This window comes from Typopeltis vanoorti, chromosome 1, assembly GCF_054136105.1.
Source record: "Typopeltis vanoorti isolate ZY-2024b chromosome 1, IOZ_Tvanoo_1.0, whole genome shotgun sequence".
NCBI lineage: Eukaryota > Metazoa > Arthropoda > Arachnida > Uropygi > Thelyphonidae > Typopeltis > Typopeltis vanoorti.
The window spans coordinates 61,335,364-61,359,967 of record NC_143549.1 but is presented as its reverse complement, the minus strand read 5'-3'; the positions used below and the strand labels follow the sequence as shown (position 1 = coordinate 61,359,967).

Below are 24,604 nucleotides of genomic sequence, written 5' to 3'. Positions count from 1 at the left end.
TTACCGTATTATCCGCCATGCTTAATTATGATAGGGCCAGAGATACGAACGCTGGCATACATGGTTGCTAACCTCCAAATTGGAGAAGCTACTTATGAAGAAGAATGCGGGAATTATATCTTTTAACTGTATACATACAAATGTTTTAATTAAATCTGAAAAACACGTATAAAGAAATAATCGTATTGCAATGATTTCTGTATCTTGTGCTTTAATACAAGCGTCAGATCTATTGTTGATCAGCATTTTTTTTTCTTCAATCCATACTGTTCATCAGATGAGTTAATGAATTATTTCTTGTATACTTAATTTTAATGTTAGGAAAAGCAAATTTATTTCTCTCTAATTCCCCGGGTTTGTTCTTTCTTCAACGTCATTGGTAGTTTTCCTTCTTTTTTAGAATATCACTTAATTATGTTGTCAATTAAATATGGAGGGGAAAACAATCTATTCCAGGTAAATTACTGTTTTTAGTTCTTTAAGGGATTTTTAGTATTACTTAATGTTCACTAAATTTGTGTCAATTCTGTAGAGTATAAAACTTCCTCTTTGTTACACATGGTGGAGCGCGCGACGTCATATACATGATGTTGATTTTCGTGCTTCACTAAAAACGTCATTCGCACTTCATTTTAATTTCGAATGTTTTCAACGCTTTCTGTAATTCACCAAAAGTAGGAATTTCGAAACCTTTTCAAAGGAAGAGGGTAAGCTTGTGGTTTAAGAAATGCTTTAAATATTGACATTAAAATATACAGTCAATTTGTATTTCAGATACTTCATATTCGAAAATCAAAAGCAGTGATCAACAGAGGTTTAAATTATTGATTATATAATTGAGAAAAAATTAGTCTTTAATTTTGAAATTGGTCTCATTCTTATATTAATTTAATACTCATATAACGGCTATATATGGTCTAGATGAATATTTCACAGTGCATTTACGGAATGTATGGTAAATGCACATATTTCATTTTCAGCTATTATAAACAGAACGTATGTCATCGTTTTAAAATGATTGCTTGATAAGAAACAGTGCTTTTAACTTATTGACTATTTACTGATCTGAGTTACGTTAAATTTGGTCTTAATGTATGATCAGTAATTCAAACAGATTTTAGGAACTGAATGAAAACAACAAATAAACAAGAAATGGATTGGTGCCGAGTTCTAGCGATGGTTATATTTTAAAATTACATGAATATCTCTCTCTTTCTCCTCTTCCCTTGTGTGTGTGTGTGTGTGTGTGTGAGTTATATGGAAAAGTGTTTCATGTTTAGCATTTTATTAAGGATAAGAAGGAAATATGGCATACCACACAGAATTACCGGAGAGATTCATATTAAAAAATTAGTAGTTTAAAAATAATTTATAAACTAGTTTAGAATTATAAATTTATATTTATTTTTATATTATTATTTATAATTATGTTTACATTTATAAAATTTATTCAATATTATAAAATCATTATTTTACGAAAAGAAGATTGTATCTAAAAGTTATTTTTTATATTGTATATTCTATATAAAAAGTTGTATATAAATTCAGTTCGCTAGATGTCCTAATTAAGTATTATTAACAACGAAAAATAACCTTAATATAACATTTCGATTTTTAATGTTGACATGTCTTTGATGAAGTCAGCTAAAAGTTTTTGATGCTGTTACGAGTTAATTGCACAAGAGGTAAATGTGGAAATGTCGCCTCAGATCATGGGCTCATTTAGAGGAGTTTTTGACACGTGGAAAGGGTGACTCGTGAGTTAATTTGAAATATTTAGGGAAGTTTCCGAATATATAATTTTCTGGAATATTCTACGTCCCGAGTTTTACTTCTCCCCTCCCCTCGTTACACTTCCAGAGATATTCTGTTACTGTTTACGAAAGTCCTCGCCTGCTTACAATTTCAGAAACGAGGGCCTGGGATTTTGCACAACTCACATTCTACTCGCACTTGCAAAGGAGATTCCTTCCGCTGTCCCAGTATGTTTCAGACTTTAACTGAGGAATCAAGGAAGAGGCGATGTCGGGGAAGGAAATAATCTCATCTGGGGAGAGAGAGAGAGAGAGAGAGAGAGAGAGAGAGAGAGAGAGAGAGAGAGAGAGAGAGAGAGAGAGAGAGAGACTTGTGTTTTTTCCAAGAAATGAAATTATACAATGATTACCAGAATAATTATTGTAATTATAATAATAGTTATAGAATATTTGGGAGAGTGGGAGAATAAATCCTGGATTTATGATTTGATCATTGCATCTTGTATTTTAACTATGGCAGTCAGCTAATTCTGAGGAATTCCTCTGAGGAATTTTTATTATGAACAAGAAGCTACTGCCCGAACAGGTGTTGGAAACTGAGTATTTCACAATAGCTAAAAGGGTGCGACAAGGATGTATTTTATCTCCATACCTGTTTAACTTGTATAGCGAATACATTTTAAGAATGGCAGGGATGGAGGAGTCGTAAGTTGAATTAAAATTGGGGTAAAAAATATGAATAATTTGAGGTATGCTGATGATACCACCTTATTAGCAGAATGCAAAGAAGATTTGGAGGAACTTATTATGAAAGTTAAAGAATGAAGTGTTAATATGGTCTAAAACTCAACCTCAAAAAGACAAAAGTTATGGCAACATGTGGACTTAATGATTTTGAAGTAGATGGAGAGAAAATGGAAGCAGTTAACGATTTTGTGCTCCTAGGATCCCTAATTGATAAAGATAGGTATTGCACTGAAGAAGTTAGAAGATGATCATTATTCGGAAAGAAAGCAATGACAAATTTAAGCAAGATCTTTAAAGATAAAGATATTAGCCAGGCAACAAAAATCAGAATCGTGAAAACAATGGTATTCCCTGTGCTGCTGTATGGATGTGAAAGTTGTACCCTGAGAAAGAGTGAAAGAAGGATGATAGATGCATTTGAATTATGGGTTTAGAGACGCTTACTAAGAATACCATGGACTGCAAAGCAAACCAAAAAATGAGTGATAGACAGAATAAAGCCAGATTGCTCCCTTGAAGCTATGATCATGAAGCAAAATTTGTCATACTTCGAACATATTATGCGAGCAAATGACAGTCTGGAGAAGATAATGATGCTTGCTAAAGTTGATGGAAGCAGGAGAAGAGGAAGACCAAGAATTAGGTGGATGGATGGAGTTAAAGAAGCAAGTGGAATGCGCTTGGAAATTCTGAAAGATATGGCCAGGGACAGATCTGAATGGGGAGTGTTTGTTCATAGAATCATCGGGAGTCGGAAATATAACATAACATAACATAACATGACAGACACACACACACACACACACAGTCAGCTAATTAATGAGTACGAAACTATGTTTAATATATTTTAATCATTTTAAAGATTATGGAATTAAAAAAAAGAATCATTTTCGTTTAAGAAGATCAATGAGTGATATGATTTGATACCGTCTTCTGCAAAGTTTCTTGAGAAGTGGAAAAGATATCTCGACTCCGTCAACGTATCCCAGAGGATGCCTATTGTTTTCACAGCATCCGAAAAAAAAAGTGACTGCCCAAGCAAAGCCGGTATTTATTCGCTGTTAGATTGTGAACTAGGGAAGATTTAATGGATTTAAATGCGAAAATTATTTCCACAGGCTGTTTCTTATATATTTATAGACACTGTTCGAATGTAGCCTTCCATTGCAAATATGGAACAAATTTGTTTATTGAGAGGAAAACAGGGCTTTTTCCTTTACCGTTGTGATGTTTTTTTAATATAAATTTCTTCCTTATTTTTGACATTTTATGCCCAGTTCATTATTGCTGTACTACTATCTTTTTCTAGTATGTAATCGGTCCAATATTCAAATTAAAACCGTTAACCGGGCATGTAATTTTGACAACTTATTTACCGTTCATATTTTAGAACGTCAATCATAAAAAAAGAGATTAAAAAGAGGAAACTTTATGTGCAGCCCTTTCAAATGATCGGTAAACATATTTAGCTCAAATAATCATTTAAAATAATCCTTAAAAGCTTTTCAGACACATTAAACCACTACGTTTTTTTTGCTTGCAGATACATGTTGATTGAAAATTACATCACATTATTTGATGATTATCGTGGCATTCAACAAAACTTGGGGAATAGTCAGTAATGCTAATAAACGTATTTTTGTTTTATTACAGTTCGTATGAGATGGAAAACTAAAAGGCGTGGAGGAAAAACCGAAAAAAAGTAATGACGCCAAAGCTTGTCTTCAAATATGGTATTCGAATCTTGTTCGTGTTGGGAACTATTCAGCTGGGGGCAACAGTAGAGTCCAATGAAACAGATTTGGGTTTGCCGCTCCAGGAAAACTTCACTCATGCAGAATTAGAATTAGGTATGTTTGGAACAGTTGATTTTTTACGAAAACTCTGTGTGTGTGTGTGTGTGTGTGTGTGTGTGTGTGTGTGTGTGTGTGTGTGTGTGTGTGTGTGTGTGTGTGTGTGTGTGTGTGTGTGTGTGTGTGTGTGAGAGAGAGAGAGAGAGAGAGAGAGAGAGAGAGAGAGAGAAAGAGAGAGGGAGAGTGTTCTTAAAAGCTGATATAAGGTCAGGATAAACGCATTTTCTAAAAAAGGTGGTATTTTTAAGATTCGGATAACAGCGTACGTACATGATATATTAACAATTATATACAAATTACAAAAAAAAAACTTTTTTTCTAATTTTTCCCAAAGTTTGAGATGAAATACATTTAAGTGTTAGCTGAAAAGCGATTCGAAAGTGAATCATGAAACTAACTGATGACTTTCTTTTAAAAAAAAAACGTGAATTTGTAAAACCACGTTTATTTGTGAAGTGTGTGAAGATCCTGAAGGTTCCAAGATGCTTCTGTTTTTCTCTACACACAGCAGCCTATTTATTTTGTTATAGTATTTTATTTATTTTTTAGGCTTGATTTTTCATTTTTCTTTATTTACAACAAATTGAAATTAGGAGGAACACGAAATGTGAAGCGATAACGGCGAATATTTTACCTAACTTCTCTACACAAGTTGAGGGATGGATCTGCAATTCTTCGAAATTCCTTTTTCACTTGCCACTACCATTGTTCAGTGTATAACGAGCAAAGAACATGGATCGCCTTTCCTCCCTTTATATATATATATATATATATATGACTACTACTATTAACTCGGGGTTGGGATATGTTCATTTTTAATATAAACTGACTAAAAATCCGAGAATTATAACAAATTGAGATTTATTTGAAAACGCAACATGTTTCGTCGAGATTGACTCCATCAGGCGTTAAGAACATAGAAAGATATTAAAAGACACTGAAATAAACATCGAAACACTCTAAAACTATACAATTATAAAGTGATGATATTCGACTGTAAATTACAGTTGTTATGAACTTGAGCTATAGTCCATGTTAAAGTTCTATTGTTGTACACTTGTGCGTGTGTGGAACCACGCGATCTCCAGTATCTGATAGTAGAGCTGAAAGAGTCAGGCAAATTATAGCTGAGATCATTGTTCATATGAAGAGGGTCCAAGGTGATTTCTTTTGACTCTACAATGCGGCGTTCTACCTTATCGTGGCAAATGTGTAGGTTTGAAGTTGTTGTCCAATTTACTTCATGTTGGCGGTTTTCGTTGTTCGTGTTTATTGAAAACAGGACATGGCCTGACAGGGCAGTTGCTCTAGTTCTCTTATAAGCAGTGTCTCTCTGGTGCTCCTCGAGACGTAGGAGAATAGATTTCTCCGTTTGGCCATAGTAAGGTTTTCCGCACTCAGACGTGACTTTGTATACACCTGGGAATTGTAGAAGGTTGTGAGATTGTTTATAGTTGTTGAAACTTGATCTTATTTTTGGAAGAGTCAACAACTATAAACAGTCTCACAACCTTCTACAATTCCCAGGTGTATACAAAGTCACGTCTGAGTGCGGAAAACCTTACTATGGCCAAACGGAGAAATCTATTCTCCTACGTCTCGAGGAGCACCAGAGAGACACTGCTTATAAGAGAACTAGAGCAACTGCCCTGTCAGGCCATGTCCTGTTTTCAATAAACACGAACAACGAAAACCGCCAACATGAAGTAAATTGGACAACAACTTCAAACCTACACATTTGCCACGATAAGGTAGAACGCCGCATTGTAGAGTCAAAAGAAATCACCTTGGACCCTCTTCATATGAACAATGATCTCAGCTATAATTTGCCTGACTCTTTCAGCTCTACTATCAGATACTGGAGATCGCGTGGTTCCACACACGCACAAGTGTACAACAATAGAACTTTAACATGGACTATAGCTCAAGTTCATAACAACTGTAATTTACAGTCGAATATCATCACTTTATAATTGTATAGTTTTAGAGTGTTTCGATGTTTATTTCAGTGTCTTTTAATATCTTTCTATGTTCTTAACGCCTGATGGAGTCAATCTCGACGAAACATGTTGCGTTTTCAAATAAATCTCAATTTGTTATAATTCTCGGAATTTTAGTCAGTTTATATTAAAAATGAATATATATATATATCTATATCTATCTATCTATCTATCTATCTATCTATCTATCTATCTATCTATCTATCTATCTATCTATCTATCTATCTATCTATACAGTGGCAGCTCGTGGCTTAAAATCGTGGGGGTGATGCAATTTTCGAAATATACATATACATAAAAATGATAATTAAGTACAGTGCATACGTGTTTGGATAAAATATCAAAATGTTGGTAAAATTAAAAAAAAAATTAAACATGAAAAAAAATTCTCAGTGGCTCACATTGGTGAGTACGGGCATGGCAAATCCGAGATTCCCAAGTTAGACCTGATCTTACTTCGTGCAATATACACTTGGTATATCATATCTGGTCTTCTACCCTTCTTTCCTCTACTCTCTCTTACTCCTTCCCCCCCCCCCCCCGTGCTATTATTAGAGCAACTCGAGGGCAAGGGGGGGGTGACTCTTTCCTCTCAAACCGTAGTCTCTACTATCTACTGAAAAAGGCAAGCCTGGTTGTCTTAAGGTGGCAGCCCCACCACTAGGATACCTATCATCATGCTAGTCACTTGGCATAGGGAAACATATATTACTTTCAAGTCTCAACGAAATCCAAACAGGACACTAAACATGGGAAACGACTGCATACTGGGAAAGGTTAAGAAACTTTGGAAAAAGAAAAACGTGGTGAAATATGCCACATGGAACACTAGAAGCTTAGCACATAAAGAAGAATAATTAGATAAACTTTTAAATGAAGAAAATATAGAAATTGCAGTTCTTACAGAAACAAAAAAGAAACTTAAAGGAACAAAAGAACTGCTAACTACAATATCTTATATCGTGGAGTGGACAAACAAATACATGCAAAAGCTGGTGCAATGATTTGGATTCATAAATCAATTAAAGCAAAAATAACTCGTTATACATACTGGAATGAAAGAATATTAGAAGTGCGATTAAAATTAAATAAAGAAAATTTAACAGTTGTTGGATTGTATGTCCCTGAAGAAGGAAAAGAAGAAGAAAATGATTACTTTTACAAAGAGTTACAAGGAAAATATGAAAAATTAAATAAAACAGACCATAAAATTATAGCTGGAGATCTTACTGCCAGAATAGGAATGAAAAAAGTAACACTAATACACAAACATTTGGAGAACCAAACAGCAAACAAAAATGGAAAGCCACTCATTGATTATACAATATATAATAATTTAAAAATGATAAATACATTTTACAAACATAAAAATATACATATATAAATATACCTGGTGTGCAATAGGACAAAATCAATAATAGACTACTTTATAGCAAATGAAAAAAGCAGCAAACCTCTTCCAAGACGTTAAAGTCAGAAGAGGGCTAGAAATTGACACAGATCACTATTTAGTACAGGCAAAACTAAGATTTCCATCAAACTGGCTACAAAAAATAAGCAAACTAGAGAAACAAAATCTAATTAGAAAGTAAGACTACTAAATGATTCAAGTATAAGAAATTTATACCAACAGAGGATTAATAACTACTTAGAAAAAATACTAGAAAATGAAGATATTGAGAAAGAATGGAATAATAAAAAGAAATTATCGCATCAACAGCATATGGTAGTCTAGGAACACACAAAAAATATCATAAAAATAAAAAAAATTACACATATGGGACAACGAAATAAAAACAGTAATTGAAAATAAAAAGCTGTCTTTTAAAAGATGGTTAAGTAGCAAAAAACAACAAGATGAAATTGAATATAAAAAAGATGAGCAATAGCCAAAAGAGAAACCAGAAAGAGACACCGAGAAAGCTGGGAAAAATCTTTATCATATCTAGGAAATGACATATACAATATAAGACCCAGTGCGTATAAAATACTAAACCACATGAATGCAGATAATAAAAGAAATTTCAAATATAAATTGTGAAATAGATGTAAAAGAATTCTTGGATTACTTTACAGAGCTTTGGACGGATAATACTGGCATCAAAAATAATTACACCAGAAACTTACAAACTACCTTAAATGATATGATAACGATGAAAGAATTAAAGGACAACCTAAATAAAATAAAAATATGGCAAATCAGCAGGAAAGGATGGGATAAATTCCGAACTGTATAAATTTGCTGGAAAAAAATTTCATCGGAGACTACTAAAATTTTTAAAATAAAATATATACAAAGGACAAATACCAATAGACTGGAATACAAACATAGTAATACCTATATTTAAAAAAGGGGATAAAACAAAACCTGCTAAATACAGAGGTATTAGTTTATTGAATACATGCTACAAAATATATAGCAGAATACTTAATGAAAAACTAAAAATATACAGAGAAAAATATTATTAGAACGTCAAAATGTATTTAAAAAAGGGCAAGTTATATATATTTATTTATATACTTGTAATATATAAATAAATATGTTACAAAGAATAAATATACCCAATATTTTACTACATGCAATATTGAATATATATAAAGATAATGACATAAAAATAAATGAAAATCTGTCTGAAAAACAATCTATACACCAAGGAGTAAGACAGGGATGCCCTCTCTCTCCAACAATTTTTAATATTTACATTAATGAAATATTAATACAGTGAAAACACCTTAAACAATCAAGGTATAGAAATTTCCTTCGCAATAATAAAATAAATACGCTATTATTTGCAGATGATCAGGTAATAATATCAGGTAAGAAAGACAATTTACAAAGAGTAATATATAATTTAAACATTATAGAAGAAGAGTTTGGAATGAAAATTTCCATAGATAAAACTAAAACAATGGCATTTTGTGGACAAACTCCAGTTTGAAGCAAAATAGTTATTAATAATAAAATAACAGATCAGATAAATACTTTCAGTTATCTTGGATGTGAAATATCATATGAAGGAGAAAAAGACATAAAATTAAAAACTTCAAAATTTTTGCAGATTATAGGCCTGATAAATAGAACACTCAACCTAAATATAGTACAAAAAGAAACACGATTGAAAGTATACAATACTTTAGCAGTGCCCCCACATTATTATATGGCAGTGAAATTTAGACAATTAACAAACAAAGGACAACAAATTAACAAAAAAAAAGACAATAAACAAAGAATAAAAACAAGTGAAATGAGATTTATGAGAAGAACTGAAAAATACACATTATTAGACCAAAAAAGGAACGAAGACGTTTTAAAAGAACTAAAAAGAAAATCAATAGAAGAAAAACTAAACAATTATAAACAAAAAATGGATTGAACATGTAAACCGAGTCACCAACACCCGACATCCTGAACAAACAAATACTAAAATATAAGCCAATTGGAAAGAGAAGGCAGGGTAGACCTCAAAAAAGGATATTGGATGGATAACGAGACCGGAAAAGACCAATATGGTCTATACCCGTAATTAGTGTTATGATGATGGTTAAAAAAATTAAACATAAAAAAATATTGTTGATTATCGATAAAATTATACAGTTTGGTATAATTCAAAATTACTTAAAAATAAAAGTAAATCCATTCCTTTAATCATAATTAAAGCAATGGATTTAAAATTTTTGGACATTACAATTAAATCCTTTAATTATAATGTCCAAATATTTAAAGAGACGGAATAAACACGATAAGCACTACGAACATTCTAAAACTGCATATAAACAACAGTGGAACTGCGCGACGGACAGTGCCACATTATGCTAATAGCTCGCATCTCACTATGCTTGCGCGCGTAGCAATATGACTTGCTAGCGTCCTTCGCCCTAAGTGCTACAAGATGGATTTTTATTATTTTTTATACAAAATAAGAGAATTGTATATGATTGTTGATGATAAAATTAAATATTACAAGCAAATATAAATAAATTAATAAATATATTTATATATCGATAAAAATTGGGATTGCTGCAGTTCTGCAGCGCCTATGCACGAGCCGCCTCTGTGTGTGTGTGTGTGTATATATATATATATATATATATATATATATATATATATATATATATATATATCAGATTTAATATGCAACCATATATACGTATATCCATAAGTTTGGAAGCCTTACTAATGTTAACATAACCATTACTGCAATGTGTTTCTATAGGTGGATAAAACATTTAATATCTTGGAAGATATAATATTATGTAGACGGATATGATTTTTTATACGTTTTCCCCAAAATACTAATTTTTAGATACATATTTAAATTGACGACATTTTAACGAGCATAGAAATGCAAAGAAGTATTGCAGGATAGCTGGATTTTGCAAAGGCATTTGACGGAATACCACAAGGAACACTGTTACGCAAATTAGAACCAATGGGGGATGAATGTGACACTGGCTATGTGGATAAAAGGGTGACTGCTGGACAGTATCATTCAGTTATTCTATTGAGATATATTTTTATGTGGTGGATAAACTTAATATTGAGAAAACTACGAGAAAATCAATGAATATCTGTCGACTGTGTGTCGACAGGTATTTGTATTTGGAGGGACATCATCGAGACGAAAACAGGTGACTAGTGGTGTGCCACAAGGTTCAGTGCTGGGACCGTTGCTGTTTAATTTATACATAAATGATATGAAACAATAGGAAAGGAAATATTCAGTTGTTTGCTGATGATGCCAAATTACGTGGAGTAATAGTTAATCAAGACGATGTGCAGAGCTTGCAGGAAGATTTAAATAGGCTGTCAGTATGGGAAAAAATGAATGGGTGTCAGTTTAATGTCGAGAAATGTAAAGTTATGCATTTTGGGATAAATAGATTACAAGCCATTTATCATATTGATGGCACTCTACTCCAGGAAATAGATGAAGCTAGAGATTTAGGAGTGGTGGTAGGAAGAGAGTTAAAGTTTAGAGGACATATTACTAAGGTTACTAAAGTAGTTCATGTGATTACTTGACTATTAAAGAACACATTAAGAAATAGAGATAAGGAAGTTGTAATTCCCATTTTTAAGGCCTTCATATGCCCACATCTGAATTACTGTGCTCAAGTCTGGTCCCCTTGGCTTCTTAGGGATGAGGAAGCGGTGGAGAGGAATCAGAGTTGAGTAACCAAGATAGTGAGTGGCCTGTGGAATGTTCCCTATGAGGATAGATTGAAGGTGTGTGGATTGCAAAAGTTGGTTGATAGGAGAAAAAGAGGGGATATAATAGAAACATTTAGGTTGCGAAAAGGGTTTTATAGGATTGATTCAAGAGAAATGTTTCAGCACTCGGCTAGAGGGAACAGGACAAGGGGTCACCCATGGGAGTTGAATAAAAATGTGGTCAGTAAGGGTGTGAGGACTAGATTTTTTGCTTGGGGAGTGGTGAATGAGTGGAATGGTTGCTGGAGTTGTGAGTGCTTTGTCTGCTAATGGGTTCAAGGAGAGGTATGATGGATTGTGTGGAGAGATTGGGTCTCCCACAATAAGTCTTCGGACTTCATGAAAGTACCCGTATAATATTATAAGAAGACGAAGAAGAAAAAAAATTATCAAATATTCCGACACACACACACACACACACACACACACACACACACACACACACACACACACACACACACACACACACACACACACACACACACACACACACACACACACACACACACACACACACACACACACACACACACACACACACACACACACACATACACACAGTTGACAGATTTCATTGATACTCTCGTAGTTTTCTCAATACTAAGTTTATCCATCACATAAAAATATATCTCAATAGCATAACTGAATACTAAATAACTGAATAGCATAACTGAATACTGACAGTCAGCCTGCCTTTATATTTCGTACTATTTGTTTGCAGGGAGAAGACGAGATGGAGGTTTCTTTGGGACCATGCTGCATTTTACTCATTTCGTCGTCACTTTGCTACTTAGAGGAGCCAAACAATTCCATTCATTTCCTAACAGCAGCGCACTGATTCATAACTACAGTGATCACCTAAACGAATCCCATGTGGGTTCTGCTGCACGATCTGTTCCTCTAGACATTCATGTACAAATTAGCACACCATGTCCCACTGTCAACGATAAATTTAATCTAACAGGATTTCTACGATCACCGTCCACTTCATCAAAAGAAATAGTGAACGAAGGTTTTGGCAGTCATTCGGACAAAAAATTAAAAACGGATGCCAAGAGATCTCATCTCGAACGATTCTTTTTCATGGTTGGTCGGATGAAACCGAACTCAAGCAAGCACATCTTTATTCATCGAATACACCTACAATCTCATCCTAAGTACCCCCATGATTTCGTTGATGACGTTGATATGACGAATGATATTTTCTTTGGAATTCTATGTATATTATTCTTGACTACTTTTGCACTTCGCTGCTGTTTTTACTGCCAGAGAACACACAAAATGCGATCTCCCATTTCCACCAAGGCTCCTGTTAAGAGTAAAAATGACTTGATGCGAGATGTAGAAGGCTACCCACTTTTGTTCAGGAAACCCGAATTTCAACCAACAGTTTTACGCTATTCTGAATTCCAACCAACCCTCACTAGTCTCTGCAATAATGACTTAAACTTACCCCAAACGTCAATAATGATAAATGACCCTCTTTGGTGTTTCACCGAACCAAAAGGCCCTCAATATTTACAAAATCAATCAGAAACTGAGAAATTGGTGTGAATGTACAAAATAATCGTAAGTGTAGTTGATCAGGGCTGTAATTAAAAATGTGATTTGTTCTCTTAAATTAATTTCATTTTGTAACTGTTACGTGTGTTGCAAATAAAATTAATTGCATTATTAATTTAAACTCCTAAGATTTGTCCATTTGGAATATTAATAATAAAATTAAAAAGTAATAAAAAGTTACCTCTTTTTAAATCATCATTTAGTGTTTTGTTTTTGTTCAACCTATTCATAACAGTTTCATGCATGCAATACTATTTAAAAGTGAGCCTCTCCGATGTATCTGATTGCCTTGGACATTAGTCAGGCCTATTAAGTACTGACACACATACGCGAAGGGAGTGAAAGCTTGACCTGAGATGAGTTAAAAATGGAGAAAAAGAAGAGAGATCGGATGCCTGAAAGAAAGAGAAAGAGGGAAAAGAGAGAGAGAGAGAGAGAGAGAGAGAGAGAGAGAGAGAGAGAGAGAGAGAGACTTTCTACAGGCCTGATAGCGTCTGCACGTTTTGGCCAACAGGATGTGATTCTTCTTATTGTACTGTGGTGTGGATGTTTATGAATGTCTTCAGGAGGTAGACGATTTTCGTTACCTGGTGCTACCGTGCTGCTTACTGGAGTCCTGAAGTGGCTTGGAAGAAATTTTTATGGAATCTCGCTTACTCCGAAAGTATACTTTCTGGCCAATTTGACCCAATTTTCAGGAAGAGAAATCCTCCACCTCTATCAGACCGGCAAACTCATCACTTAATTGCAAACACTTGATAAAGGCTCCTTACGTCACAGACGAAATTCGAACCTGGTTCTTTCCAACCAAAGGGCTTCGTCTATATTGACTGAGCTATGGAGACTCCATTTGCTCACACATAGCTGTAAAATATGTTTGGTAATGCAGGATTTGATTATCCCGCGAGATTTTTCCATTAATGTTAGCTGCTTCTAAAATTGCTTTGAAAAAAGTGCATTCATTTTCAGCATTTCTGAATTCTTCAAGGAAAGTACTCAAGAAATTAACAATCTTCTTCTTCTATTGCTTAAGTCTTGTGACTGGTAGCTCAGCAGTATTTCCTTCCATTCTTCTCTTCTGTTTGCTTTCTTTCCTCTTTATTTCGTAGTATGTTTTTAGTCCAGTGCTTTGATTTATTTGATCAAAGTATGTGATGAAAGTATTCCAAATTTTCAATGCTATATTTTTTCGTATGATTTTGGTTATCTTTTATTTTAATTTTAGATTATAGGTAGCAACCTCCATGTTGTGGTCACTGCAAATATCGGCTCCTGAGAAAGATCTAGTCTTTGGAAAGTTAAGTGATGTTTTATGTGTTGTCCGAACAAGTATGTAATCAATTAAATTGTAGGCGCATCCATTAGGTGAGGTCTACACTCATATTTTCGATGACTTACGACGACATAAAGTATTAGTAATTGGTAAATTATTTTGAATAGTAAAATCAATGTTTATATCCTCTGTCATTGGTTTTACCAAAACGAGATACGCCACAATCTGGAGGAGAAGTTTCTTCCAATATCTGTCCGATTTTTGAGTTCCTTGAACAATGACAGCCTTTATTTGGAATTTGTTTTTGATCAGTGAGTTAGTTTGTCCGTAGAGATCATTAATACACTCTTAATCGCGTAACGATGTACGTGCATACATCTGTATTATTAACACACTAATCATCTTTTTTTTTTTAAAAAAAGTCTGACAAGAACTATTCCATTATTTATAGGCAGAATAGTTCTCGATCAGCTGTGATTTTGAAAGGAAATCTTTCGCGCTAATGTTTAGTATGGGAGTCAACCAAGAATCAACAACAGCTAAAAAAAAAGAAAATAAATAAAATAAATAAATAAAAACAAATCGATTTAGGATTTGGCTAAAATGGCTAAAAATTAAAAACTTCTGACACTCACTCTTCAACATCATCATCAGCATCATGTTACACCGCTTTCTATTCTGTGCAACTTTCCACAATGATTTTGAGAAACATTTCTCCTCTTCTGATGCCGAATCACTTCCATTTGATCCAGTCGTTTGTTTCTGATGACAAAAATCAAACCTTGTTTTAACGAGCCAAACATATTCGACAAGAATCGCTTGCAGTTCAACTACATTTCCCAATCGGCTTCCGCCCTGTTTTCCAATAAACTCATTCAAGAGTGGATTGGTTTGCTTGATGGGAATCAATTTTATAACATATTATAAAACTTTATAATATATATGTGAATACTTTCAAAATAACTTTTCAATTCCTCCCGATATTACAGAAAAGTATACCTATTTATACCTGTAAGACCCGTAAGGCTCTTCATATATGCCGGTTCTTTCTTTCTTTCTTTCTTTCTTTTTTTTTTTTTCAGTCATTTTTACATGTCTGTAACACGATCTTAGGTTTTCAGCTTTCAAAAATGACGTGAATGTAGCTGTACAAATATATAATAAATTATATATTTATTACGAATGCTGTTTTTCTTTCTCCAAGTAATCTAGCAAATTTTCAACTTTATAATCTGTAAGCTGCTCTTCATGTCTATTATTAAAATTTGACTCAAATCTCTTCAGGCCCTCTTTAAATCAATCGTCGGTCAAAAAGTTTCATTAAAAATATTTCCTATAAATTATTATTATTATTAAGAAAGACCTCCAGGTAGTTAGAGACTCATCGAGGGAGGTCGGATACTGCATACACCAGCTATCATACTTATTCTTGAATTCATTCACACTGCTTGACTCACATCATCCAATGGCAATCCATTCCAATCACGCGCCACCCTCTGAGAGAAAACTCTAGAACGCACACCTTTCTTGGCGGTCTTCATTCTCAGCTTCCAGGGATGCCCTCTCGTTCTTTCCCCATCCTCCATAAATTGAAAAAATAAATAAATTAAAATCCTGTATGACCATTTCAGAAGTCTGTAAGTGTCAATCATATCATCCCTCTTTCTCCTGTTTGCTAGTGTCTGCAGTCTACAAATTCTCAATCTGTCTTCATAATCAGTATTCCACAATCGTGATATCATTTTTAACACTCTCCTTTGTATTCTCTCCAATATATCAAAATCATAACGGAAACCAGGAGACCAGACCTGCGCACAATAGTCCAAGTGAGGTCTTATCAACGCCTTGTAAAGAGGCAAAATGACATCCTTATCTTTACATGTGAACGTTCGTTTCAGCATTGCAATTATCTTTTGAGTTGTATTTGCAATGTTTGCTACATGCCCCCTGAACGTCAACTTCCTATCTATTAAAACTACAAATCCCTAGCCTCATCAGTTTATTCTAGCACAATCCCACCAAAATAATGCAATATTGGATATTTAATCACGCCATGGAGAATTTTACCTTTACCGACATCGAACTGATAGCCATTTTTCCATGCTCATAATTCCAGCATTCAAATCATTCTGCAAGTACTTCATAACCTGATCACTTTGCCTATCTTAGCATCATCAGTAAATGGCTGAATGTTGCCTGTAAAATCATCCCTAATATCTGTATATAGAAATAAATAACAGCGGACCAAGCACTGATCCTTGTAGTTCACCACTTGTTACCTTAAAGCTTGCAGATTCAGATCCCCCGTATACCATTTTTTGATATCTGTCAGTCAGCCATCCTCTTGTCCATGCTAATATTGTATAACCCAAACCCATTTTCTCCAATTTATGCAGCAGTTTGCCATGCTGTATTTTGTCAAAAGCCTTATCAAAATACAAAAGTATCATGGTGTATCCATTCCCCTTGTCTAATTCAATGGTAACATTGTTACCGAATGTGAGCAAGTTGCTAAAACATGACCTTCCCTTAGTAAACCCATGTTGCTCATTGCAAAGTAGAGATTCACTGTCAACCCATTTCTGAATGCGGGCCCCTAACCAATTTTTCCCAAATCTTTACCACCACCACTCCTGAGATACTAATTGTCGATAGTTGGACACATCGGTCTTTGCCACCCTTGGGCAATGGAATTACCGTACATTCCTTCCATTTCTGCGGAATCTTCCCTGTTCTGAGTCTCAAATTATGTAGCCTATCAAAGGAATGGCCAGTTCAGCTGAACACACTTTTAGCACACGTGCTGATATTCCATCAGTCCTATTACTGAATTCTTATTCAGTTTGTGCAACAACTCTAATACCATGGCCTCACACACACACCTGAGTTTTTTTCTCTAGCATATTCATTCTTTCTTTTACTTGCAGCATATCGACATTAAAAAAAAATAATAATAAAATAAATAAAAACCGTTTTCAGTTAGTTTTTAGTTTATTAAAAACGATTGCTGTATACAAAATTTTTCTATATACCAAAAAAATAATTTTACGTAAATATGTAAAAATAAGTTTATGCGTGAAGCGTAAAAATTCCTGTGTAAAAGAATGTGAAAGATTTTGTAAAAAAAAAAAAAAAATTATAGAAAAAGCTGCAAAATATTTCTGTGTCAAAGATATTTAAAAGATTTGTGATTGAAAATGTTAAAAATTCCGTGTAAAATTTCTGTATCAAATCGTCACATTAAAGCGACCTCATTCTGTTTAATAGGGATCCTACTAACCTGTCGTCATCGGCGGACAAGCGATCAGACAGAAACGGCAAAACGAAATGAATTCGATCACATTTTCCTTCCCAGAGGTCTTCTTGCAAAATGGTTACGTTCCCAATACAAATCGTTGTTTCGCACACAGGATTATGTATATTATTATAAAGAGATATGGAAAGAACTGTTAAAATTGAACCTAGAATGAGATTCAAAAGAATTATTTCTTTTTATAACCCTTCTCTCTAAAGAAGCCATTACCAGGAGGAAAATAGTATCTACAACACGTGCACTCAACGTTATTACACAAGAACGATAATGTTCACAGCTAAATAGTGCAACCAGAAGGAGTATCCATTCATACCCCCCTCCCACCATACCCATACACACACAATGCATTATTTAAGGTGTATATACTGCTGTTTGATGGAAGAAAATCATCAGGTGAAGACTGCGTCAAGTGATCTAGAAGTGGTAGTTTATTTGAAAAGATAACCCCCACGATTGATCCTTGAGAGATGAAGTACTTCGCACCAAAGTAATTTGATTTCAGTGAAAAGAAAGAAAGAAAAAAAACTCGTGGAGTTAACGACACTGGGCTTTATAAAGGAATTGGCTATTTTTATCATTGTAATGAAGGCAGCAATTTGCATATAAAAAGCCGAGCCTTCTAGGTGTTGAAATACGTGTACTCTTTGAAAAAGAAGGTTCTTTGCCTATCCCCCAACCACCTCCTTAAAAATGAAGCTTCGTGTTTATTTTATTTTATCTCATTGCTAGTAGCAGTGCCTATTTAATTCGCATACAAAATCGGAACTTCAATACCACTCCATTTAAATAATTCTTTTATGACCTTTCACGACGAGAGTAAAAAAAATATTCAGTGCATTTTTTTTTTTTTTCAATTCAAACTTTTTTTTTTTACATAAATATTTGTCAAGTTAAACTGCACGAAAATATGTAAATTGTATTACTTTGATTAAGTTGCAAAAGTGAAATCTGCACATTCTGAAAAGAAATAAAGAAAAGAAAAGAAAAAAAAAACAGGACTAACAATTGCTGTAACTGCAAAAGTAAAATATTAAATAAACTTTTGTAGGCAGTAAAATACTGAAATTTACAGCAAATGACGTCACGCACAATGCGCAGCAGATGTTATTTTGCACATTGTTGACAGTATCACGTGCGTAAATTATTTGATTGTGAAATACGCATAGGAATTCAAACAGTTTGGATTATTTTTTATTTATAGAAGGTAAAGATTTATGCTTTTTTTCGCATTCTGATAGCAGCTGCAACTGGCCTTTCACACTTTGACATTAGATAACACAATGAAGAAGTCAGTGTCGGAATAAATTACACTACTACTTTATTAATTAATTAGTGCTTGTATTAATTGCTTCATTCACACTCGTTTATTGGTAAACATGCGGCTTTGTTACAATTAAGCTTGTACATTTCCCCTCCTGCTGATATCCTTCCTAATTAGTGAGTGCCTTTATTTGAGTATTTTAAGAAAAGGTTTATCTTCAAGTGTACTTAACGCGCTGTATTTAATTATTTGCGCTACGACAGAATTGACGATATTTGAATAAGGCTTCCCATTAGCATTGAAAGGTTGTTATTATGGCAGTGTATGTGACAATTATTGACTATAATGAAGACCCTTAAGCAAAGCTGGAAATGATTCAGTTAAGAACTGATTTATTTATTTCTGTGTTTGTCAAAGAATTTTCAAAAATAAATGCTGAGAATTAATAGAAGAGAAAATTTGAAAGAATCAGAAGAAGAAAAGCAGACGTATAAAATACGAAAATATAACAACAATAGAAAAATATTAGAAATTCCAGAGAAAAAAATTTCAAATAAAGAACATTTAAAGCAAACGTTTTGCTATCTGAATAAAGAAAGTGACAGACTGACAGAATGATTCACGTATTGAAAAAAAAAAAAAAAAAGAAGAAAGAAATGGACTTTTAAAGTAGTTTCAGATCAATTGTTATGATCAATAGTTTCGCCAAGTTTTTAGGAGTATGTCTAAGGGGTAGCGTACACCTGTTTTGGTGTGTTTAATACTGAATACGACAGTATACAGAAACCAATGCTGCCTTTCAGATTCCCTGCAAGAAGACCGATAGAGAAACTTCGTTGAGAAGACAGATCACTACTAACAGAACAGTTGGTTGACGGCCCTGAAAGTTTAATGGTCGCCGTGGGCGAAGAGGAGACGAAACTCTGATGACACACAAAAAAGGAAAAATATAAGGATTTTTTGAAGGTTGTTTTTCTACGGAAGTTGAGCAGTTTTATTATCATAACAACATTGACGATCTTCAGGAGTATATACAAAGCGCCCTCTGTCGTTAATAATTTAATTTATTTAATATGAGTTTAGTTGCACTGTAGAGAATGGATTATTTTGTTTTCAGAAGTCGAAGACGATTTTTTTTAGAACCTAATTAAGAAAAAAAAGTATTGTGAATTAATTACCAGATGGTCACTTTTAAAATTAATTGGTCCTCAAAAAAAGTTTACCTCTGATAATTACTTCTTTTGTTCTTAAGCAGGGCAAACAGTTGTCGATTTATCAATTAGTGCGATATCATTATTTCAAAAGGAAGGAAAAAACTCAATTTTGTTTATCTGTAAGACGCCAAACATTAGACAAACTACAAGCTATTTTTTCCTTTTGTTTTTACTTATTTATTTGAATGCATTAAGGTTAACCCCCTAGAATGAGACTTAAAAATACTTACGCTGTAGAGAAACGAACTGGGGGTTTTGTTAACCATCTCACCCATCGATTTGACTCTTCATTTGTTTCATCAAAATAAGAAAAAAAAAAGTCTTCAAACAAACTTTTCCTTTTGTTCAAAAAATTACTCAGTTGTAGCGAAATAAAGTGCTTTTTGTGTGGGCTACAAAGTTTTTGCTGGCTCAGCCTTGCGTGAAAAGGTTCCAACTTGAAGACAATAAATTGTTTTCTAATGTTTTTGCTGTTGGTAGTGACGGCAGGCTATTCGTATAGTTAGAACGTGCCGTGCTAAGGGGTTGGTAGCGTTAGTTCAAAAGCCCCCCCGCTTCTGAACGTTAAATCTACTCCAGCAATGACGTGATAAGGTTAATAGGGAGAGGCAAAACGTCAAGAAAGATCTTTCAGCCGGTTTTTACAATCACACCGGTGCCAAAAATACTAGCACGCGGTGGCCTACTTCGCACATGTGCTTGTAAAAGAAGCAGGATGGAAGATTCGATAAAAATTTCACACTCGCATTTTATCTCGAATTTTCAGTTTACTCAAAGGGATCTCCGGATTTTATTTGTATATAAATTATAACTGCTATTGAAGTCGAAGAATGAATTAAGTATTCACATTTCTGTTGCGAAATGAACATTGAAGGAAACCATGGCAACATCTAGTTTCAACAATTAACGTAAACGTGTATTTCTTAACAATAAACAATTCATTTCTGTTGCAAGTTTTATTTTGAAATATACACGTTATAGTTCATGGAAACCATAAATGCACGCTATCAATTTTTCAACAATTAATCTGAACACATTTTTAGAAATATAGTAAACTGGAGCTCTACATTTTATTAGTGTTTATTACGTAGACTATTAAAATAAAATAAAAAAAATACAGTAAAGAGATTTTTTTTTGTTTAAAGATACTAGTAAATATACGATGCAAGAAAATCACCGTTTTAAACATTTCCTGAAAGCTGAAACTCTATTACCAGACACAAAGGATATAAATACATTGGATTATACCTCGCTTCATTGATTTTCGCTTAAGCGCAATTTTAATGGAAATTCTCTGAAATCGTCGAGAGAAAGATGAGTTTTACCATATAGTGCTTCAGGTTATGTAGTAACTGAAGAAAGATAATAGGCTCTTGTGAGACTGAGAGGAAGGTGAAGTTTTACAGACTTTCGCCTCGAAGGTTTATACGAATAAAAGACCAACTGATGGTTTTTAAGTGCAGGGGGGGGGGAGGGGGAATTGAGGATGAATACAAACGCTTCAATATTAATCCCCAGTTTGATGTGAGAGCTTCCTATTCAATTATCTTGTTTAATAAGACGTGTCCAATAGAAATGTAATAGAATAAAAGAATGGAAGGATGTTCTAACTGAAAATGATAGCTTCAGTATTACAAAGATGTTTTGTGTGGAAAAATACCCCAAGATCGAAGTGGTTTAGGAAAAAATACTTCTTAATGAATTTCTTTGGAGTTAAACGCTATCAAAAGAAAGTTTGTCAATGGAGGACTGGCGTCGTTATCTGTAGAAACAAACGTCGATCCCTTCCCCTTAGAATAAAAGAAGAAAAAGAAAAAACTTCGTTCTTAGAAGATTGATTTACCGATTTTTGTAGATCGCTCTAGGAAACCATTTAAAAATCACTTTAAAAATCAACATCTTTTTAGAAAATCTAAACTTTCTGAGAAATCCAAGTACTCTGGTTAAACCATTAACCAGGCGTTGTTACTGTTGTTCTTGTTGGTTGAGTGTTTAACGTTGTTATGAGTCTCGATAGCACTATTTAATATGTATCAACATATTGTAAAACCACTTAAAGATTCGGAATCTGCATAAAATTCTAACTACTAGAACAACTAAAATTTGTATGACATAGGCTTAAACATCATTATATATACGAAGTACAGTTAAAATCTTCAATGGCTGCTTTCGAAACGATGAGCGCAGTCTAGTGAAATATGAAGATCGGAAGGAATGTGTGAAATGAGTATAATTGATGCGGAGCAGAGCAAGACCAACCTCCTCTTTAAGACACATGAGCAAACCGGACCACTAAAAGTTTAATTTCAGGTTTAATCCGGTTAGTTTATTGCATGATGTTTGCCAATGGATACTAAGTTTGTGTCGTAATTTGCTTGTAATTGGTGTAAAAGCGGGTATTTTAATTGTTAAGTGAAGCCTCCAGATCTAAGAGAGAGTTCAGTGGCGTTCGTACAATGTTGTGTGCAGTAAATTCTCCAATTTGTATCAATTATTTTATATGCAGTCTAAAAGGGACGTGTGGCAGTCTGAAATGTACTAGACAAGTTTCACAAGGTAGACAATATATTGTCTACCTTGTATATATATATATAATGGACCGCCACCTAGAGTCACTATTTGAAACTTTTCTGGATTAATTTCATACCTGCTTCTTTGTGGTTTCCTAAGGTTGAACTAATGTCATTTTAATTATAATTACCAGCTGTGTTCGGTTCTTACATCTTTCTATTAATAATAAAGAGACAATGGGTTAAGTGTGAAAATACTTTCTCAGATGTTATCTGACGCCTTCAATTTCTAATCCCTTCAAAAGACAATCTTTTTATTTAATAAAAAGTACTTCTTTTATTGATTTCCCAACTCTTCCTGCCTATCTCAAAGGATTACTTAACAAAAAAAAAAAACAGTAAGAAATTGCGGAAGAACTAAGCAATAAACACCCACGCACGCAAGCACAAAAAATACCTTTTAATGCTTCACCGAGCTTGAGGTGCGGACGACGAAGAAAAACCCCAGATTGTCAAGGCGTTCTTAGAGACGGCTTAGGGTTAGCACGCGCGTGACTCTATTCATGCAAGGACACTGAACGATCAGTTTTCAAACAGGCTGCATGGTAACAGATAACGTTTATTCTTTAATTATACGACTTTTATAAGAGAGAGAGAGAGAGAGAGAGAGAGAGAGAGATTACAGATGGGGAAAATAGACGATGATATTTCAAGTACCGCTGAGTCCATAAGCCGCCACTGACTGCGCTTCCTGATAGGAGACGCATTGACGCGTCCAAATCATATGAGTTATTCTATTTATATGTGGTTTAATTGTAACGCCCTATTTGTAACTTCGAGATTATAACAAGGTATTTTAGTGTTAGTTATATTTAAATTATTGTATTATATAGCTGTATGTGGTCTCCTCGATGAGTCATGGTTCCCTAGATGTCTCTGATGATGATGATAACCAACTGATGAGGAAAATAATGTAACCGAAAAAAGAAAAAAAAAAAAATCTAACGCAATATCTGACTGAGCTGATTATTTATTTAGCGTATGATGATACAACGGCCGTGAGGCCCTTTTTACAGGGAAGTACGGCACCATCTCAATTTATTCCCCCCTAATTTTATCCGAGCTTGGGACCGGCATAGCTGACGAATCAGGCCTACGACTGAGCCTTAGGTATTCCTGACTGTAATTTGTGTGTGTGTTCACGGGGCTGGTTTGCCTGTTCTAACGAAAAACCCGAGTTTCTGGTGAAAAAAAATCCTTACCTCCGTATGAGACCGGCTAACTCACTTTATCTGGTCGAAAGAAACCAGATAAAGGTTCCTCATGTCACAGACGGAATCGAACTCAGGTCTTTCTGACCAAAGGGATTCGTCTATACCGACTGAGTTACGGAGGCTCTATTGAGATGATTGAACAGACACCACACATTCCTATTAAGCGATATTAAACTAAACAAAACAACTGTAAACAATTATTTTAACTATTTTAAAAGACGAAACATTTAATGCTGATCCGAATGCACTTAAATAATACATCCACCGTCTTGTCGGATACAGTTGTAGCGAACTGCAATATACCGATTGTTGATTAACAATTAAAGTTAGATGGATACAAGGACAGAATCATACTGAAATACCCCCTTAATCACCTCGTATCAAGTCCGTTGAAATTACAGCATATTACTGTCCAGTTCATTTTCGGATTTACTCTTTGAGTTTGTTCATCCTGCTCTACCCAATTAGTGTTTCGAAATCATTCTAAAAAATAACTGCTTCCATTTTTTTTAATATGTCATGCTTTGTAAGCCAATTTGTATAGCTTAGTAATAATAGTAACAGTAAAACAAATAATTAAAAAAATCTTGAAGGAGTTAAATTATCTGTGATATATCCTTATCAGGTTGG

The 24,604-nt window shown here is 34.1% G+C and overlaps 1 long non-coding RNA gene across 1 annotated transcript in view; it reads left to right on the top strand.

Annotated features, from left to right (window-relative positions):
• Positions 1 to 4,185: 4,185 nt before the first annotated feature.
• Positions 4,186 to 24,604, top strand: part of LOC150110026 (uncharacterized) — a 48,170-nt gene continuing 27,751 nt past the window's right edge. Inside the window, exon 1 of the long non-coding RNA XR_016548586.1 lies at positions 4,186 to 4,351. This is a non-coding gene — a long non-coding RNA (uncharacterized LOC150110026). The remainder of the gene's footprint in view (positions 4,352 to 24,604) is intronic.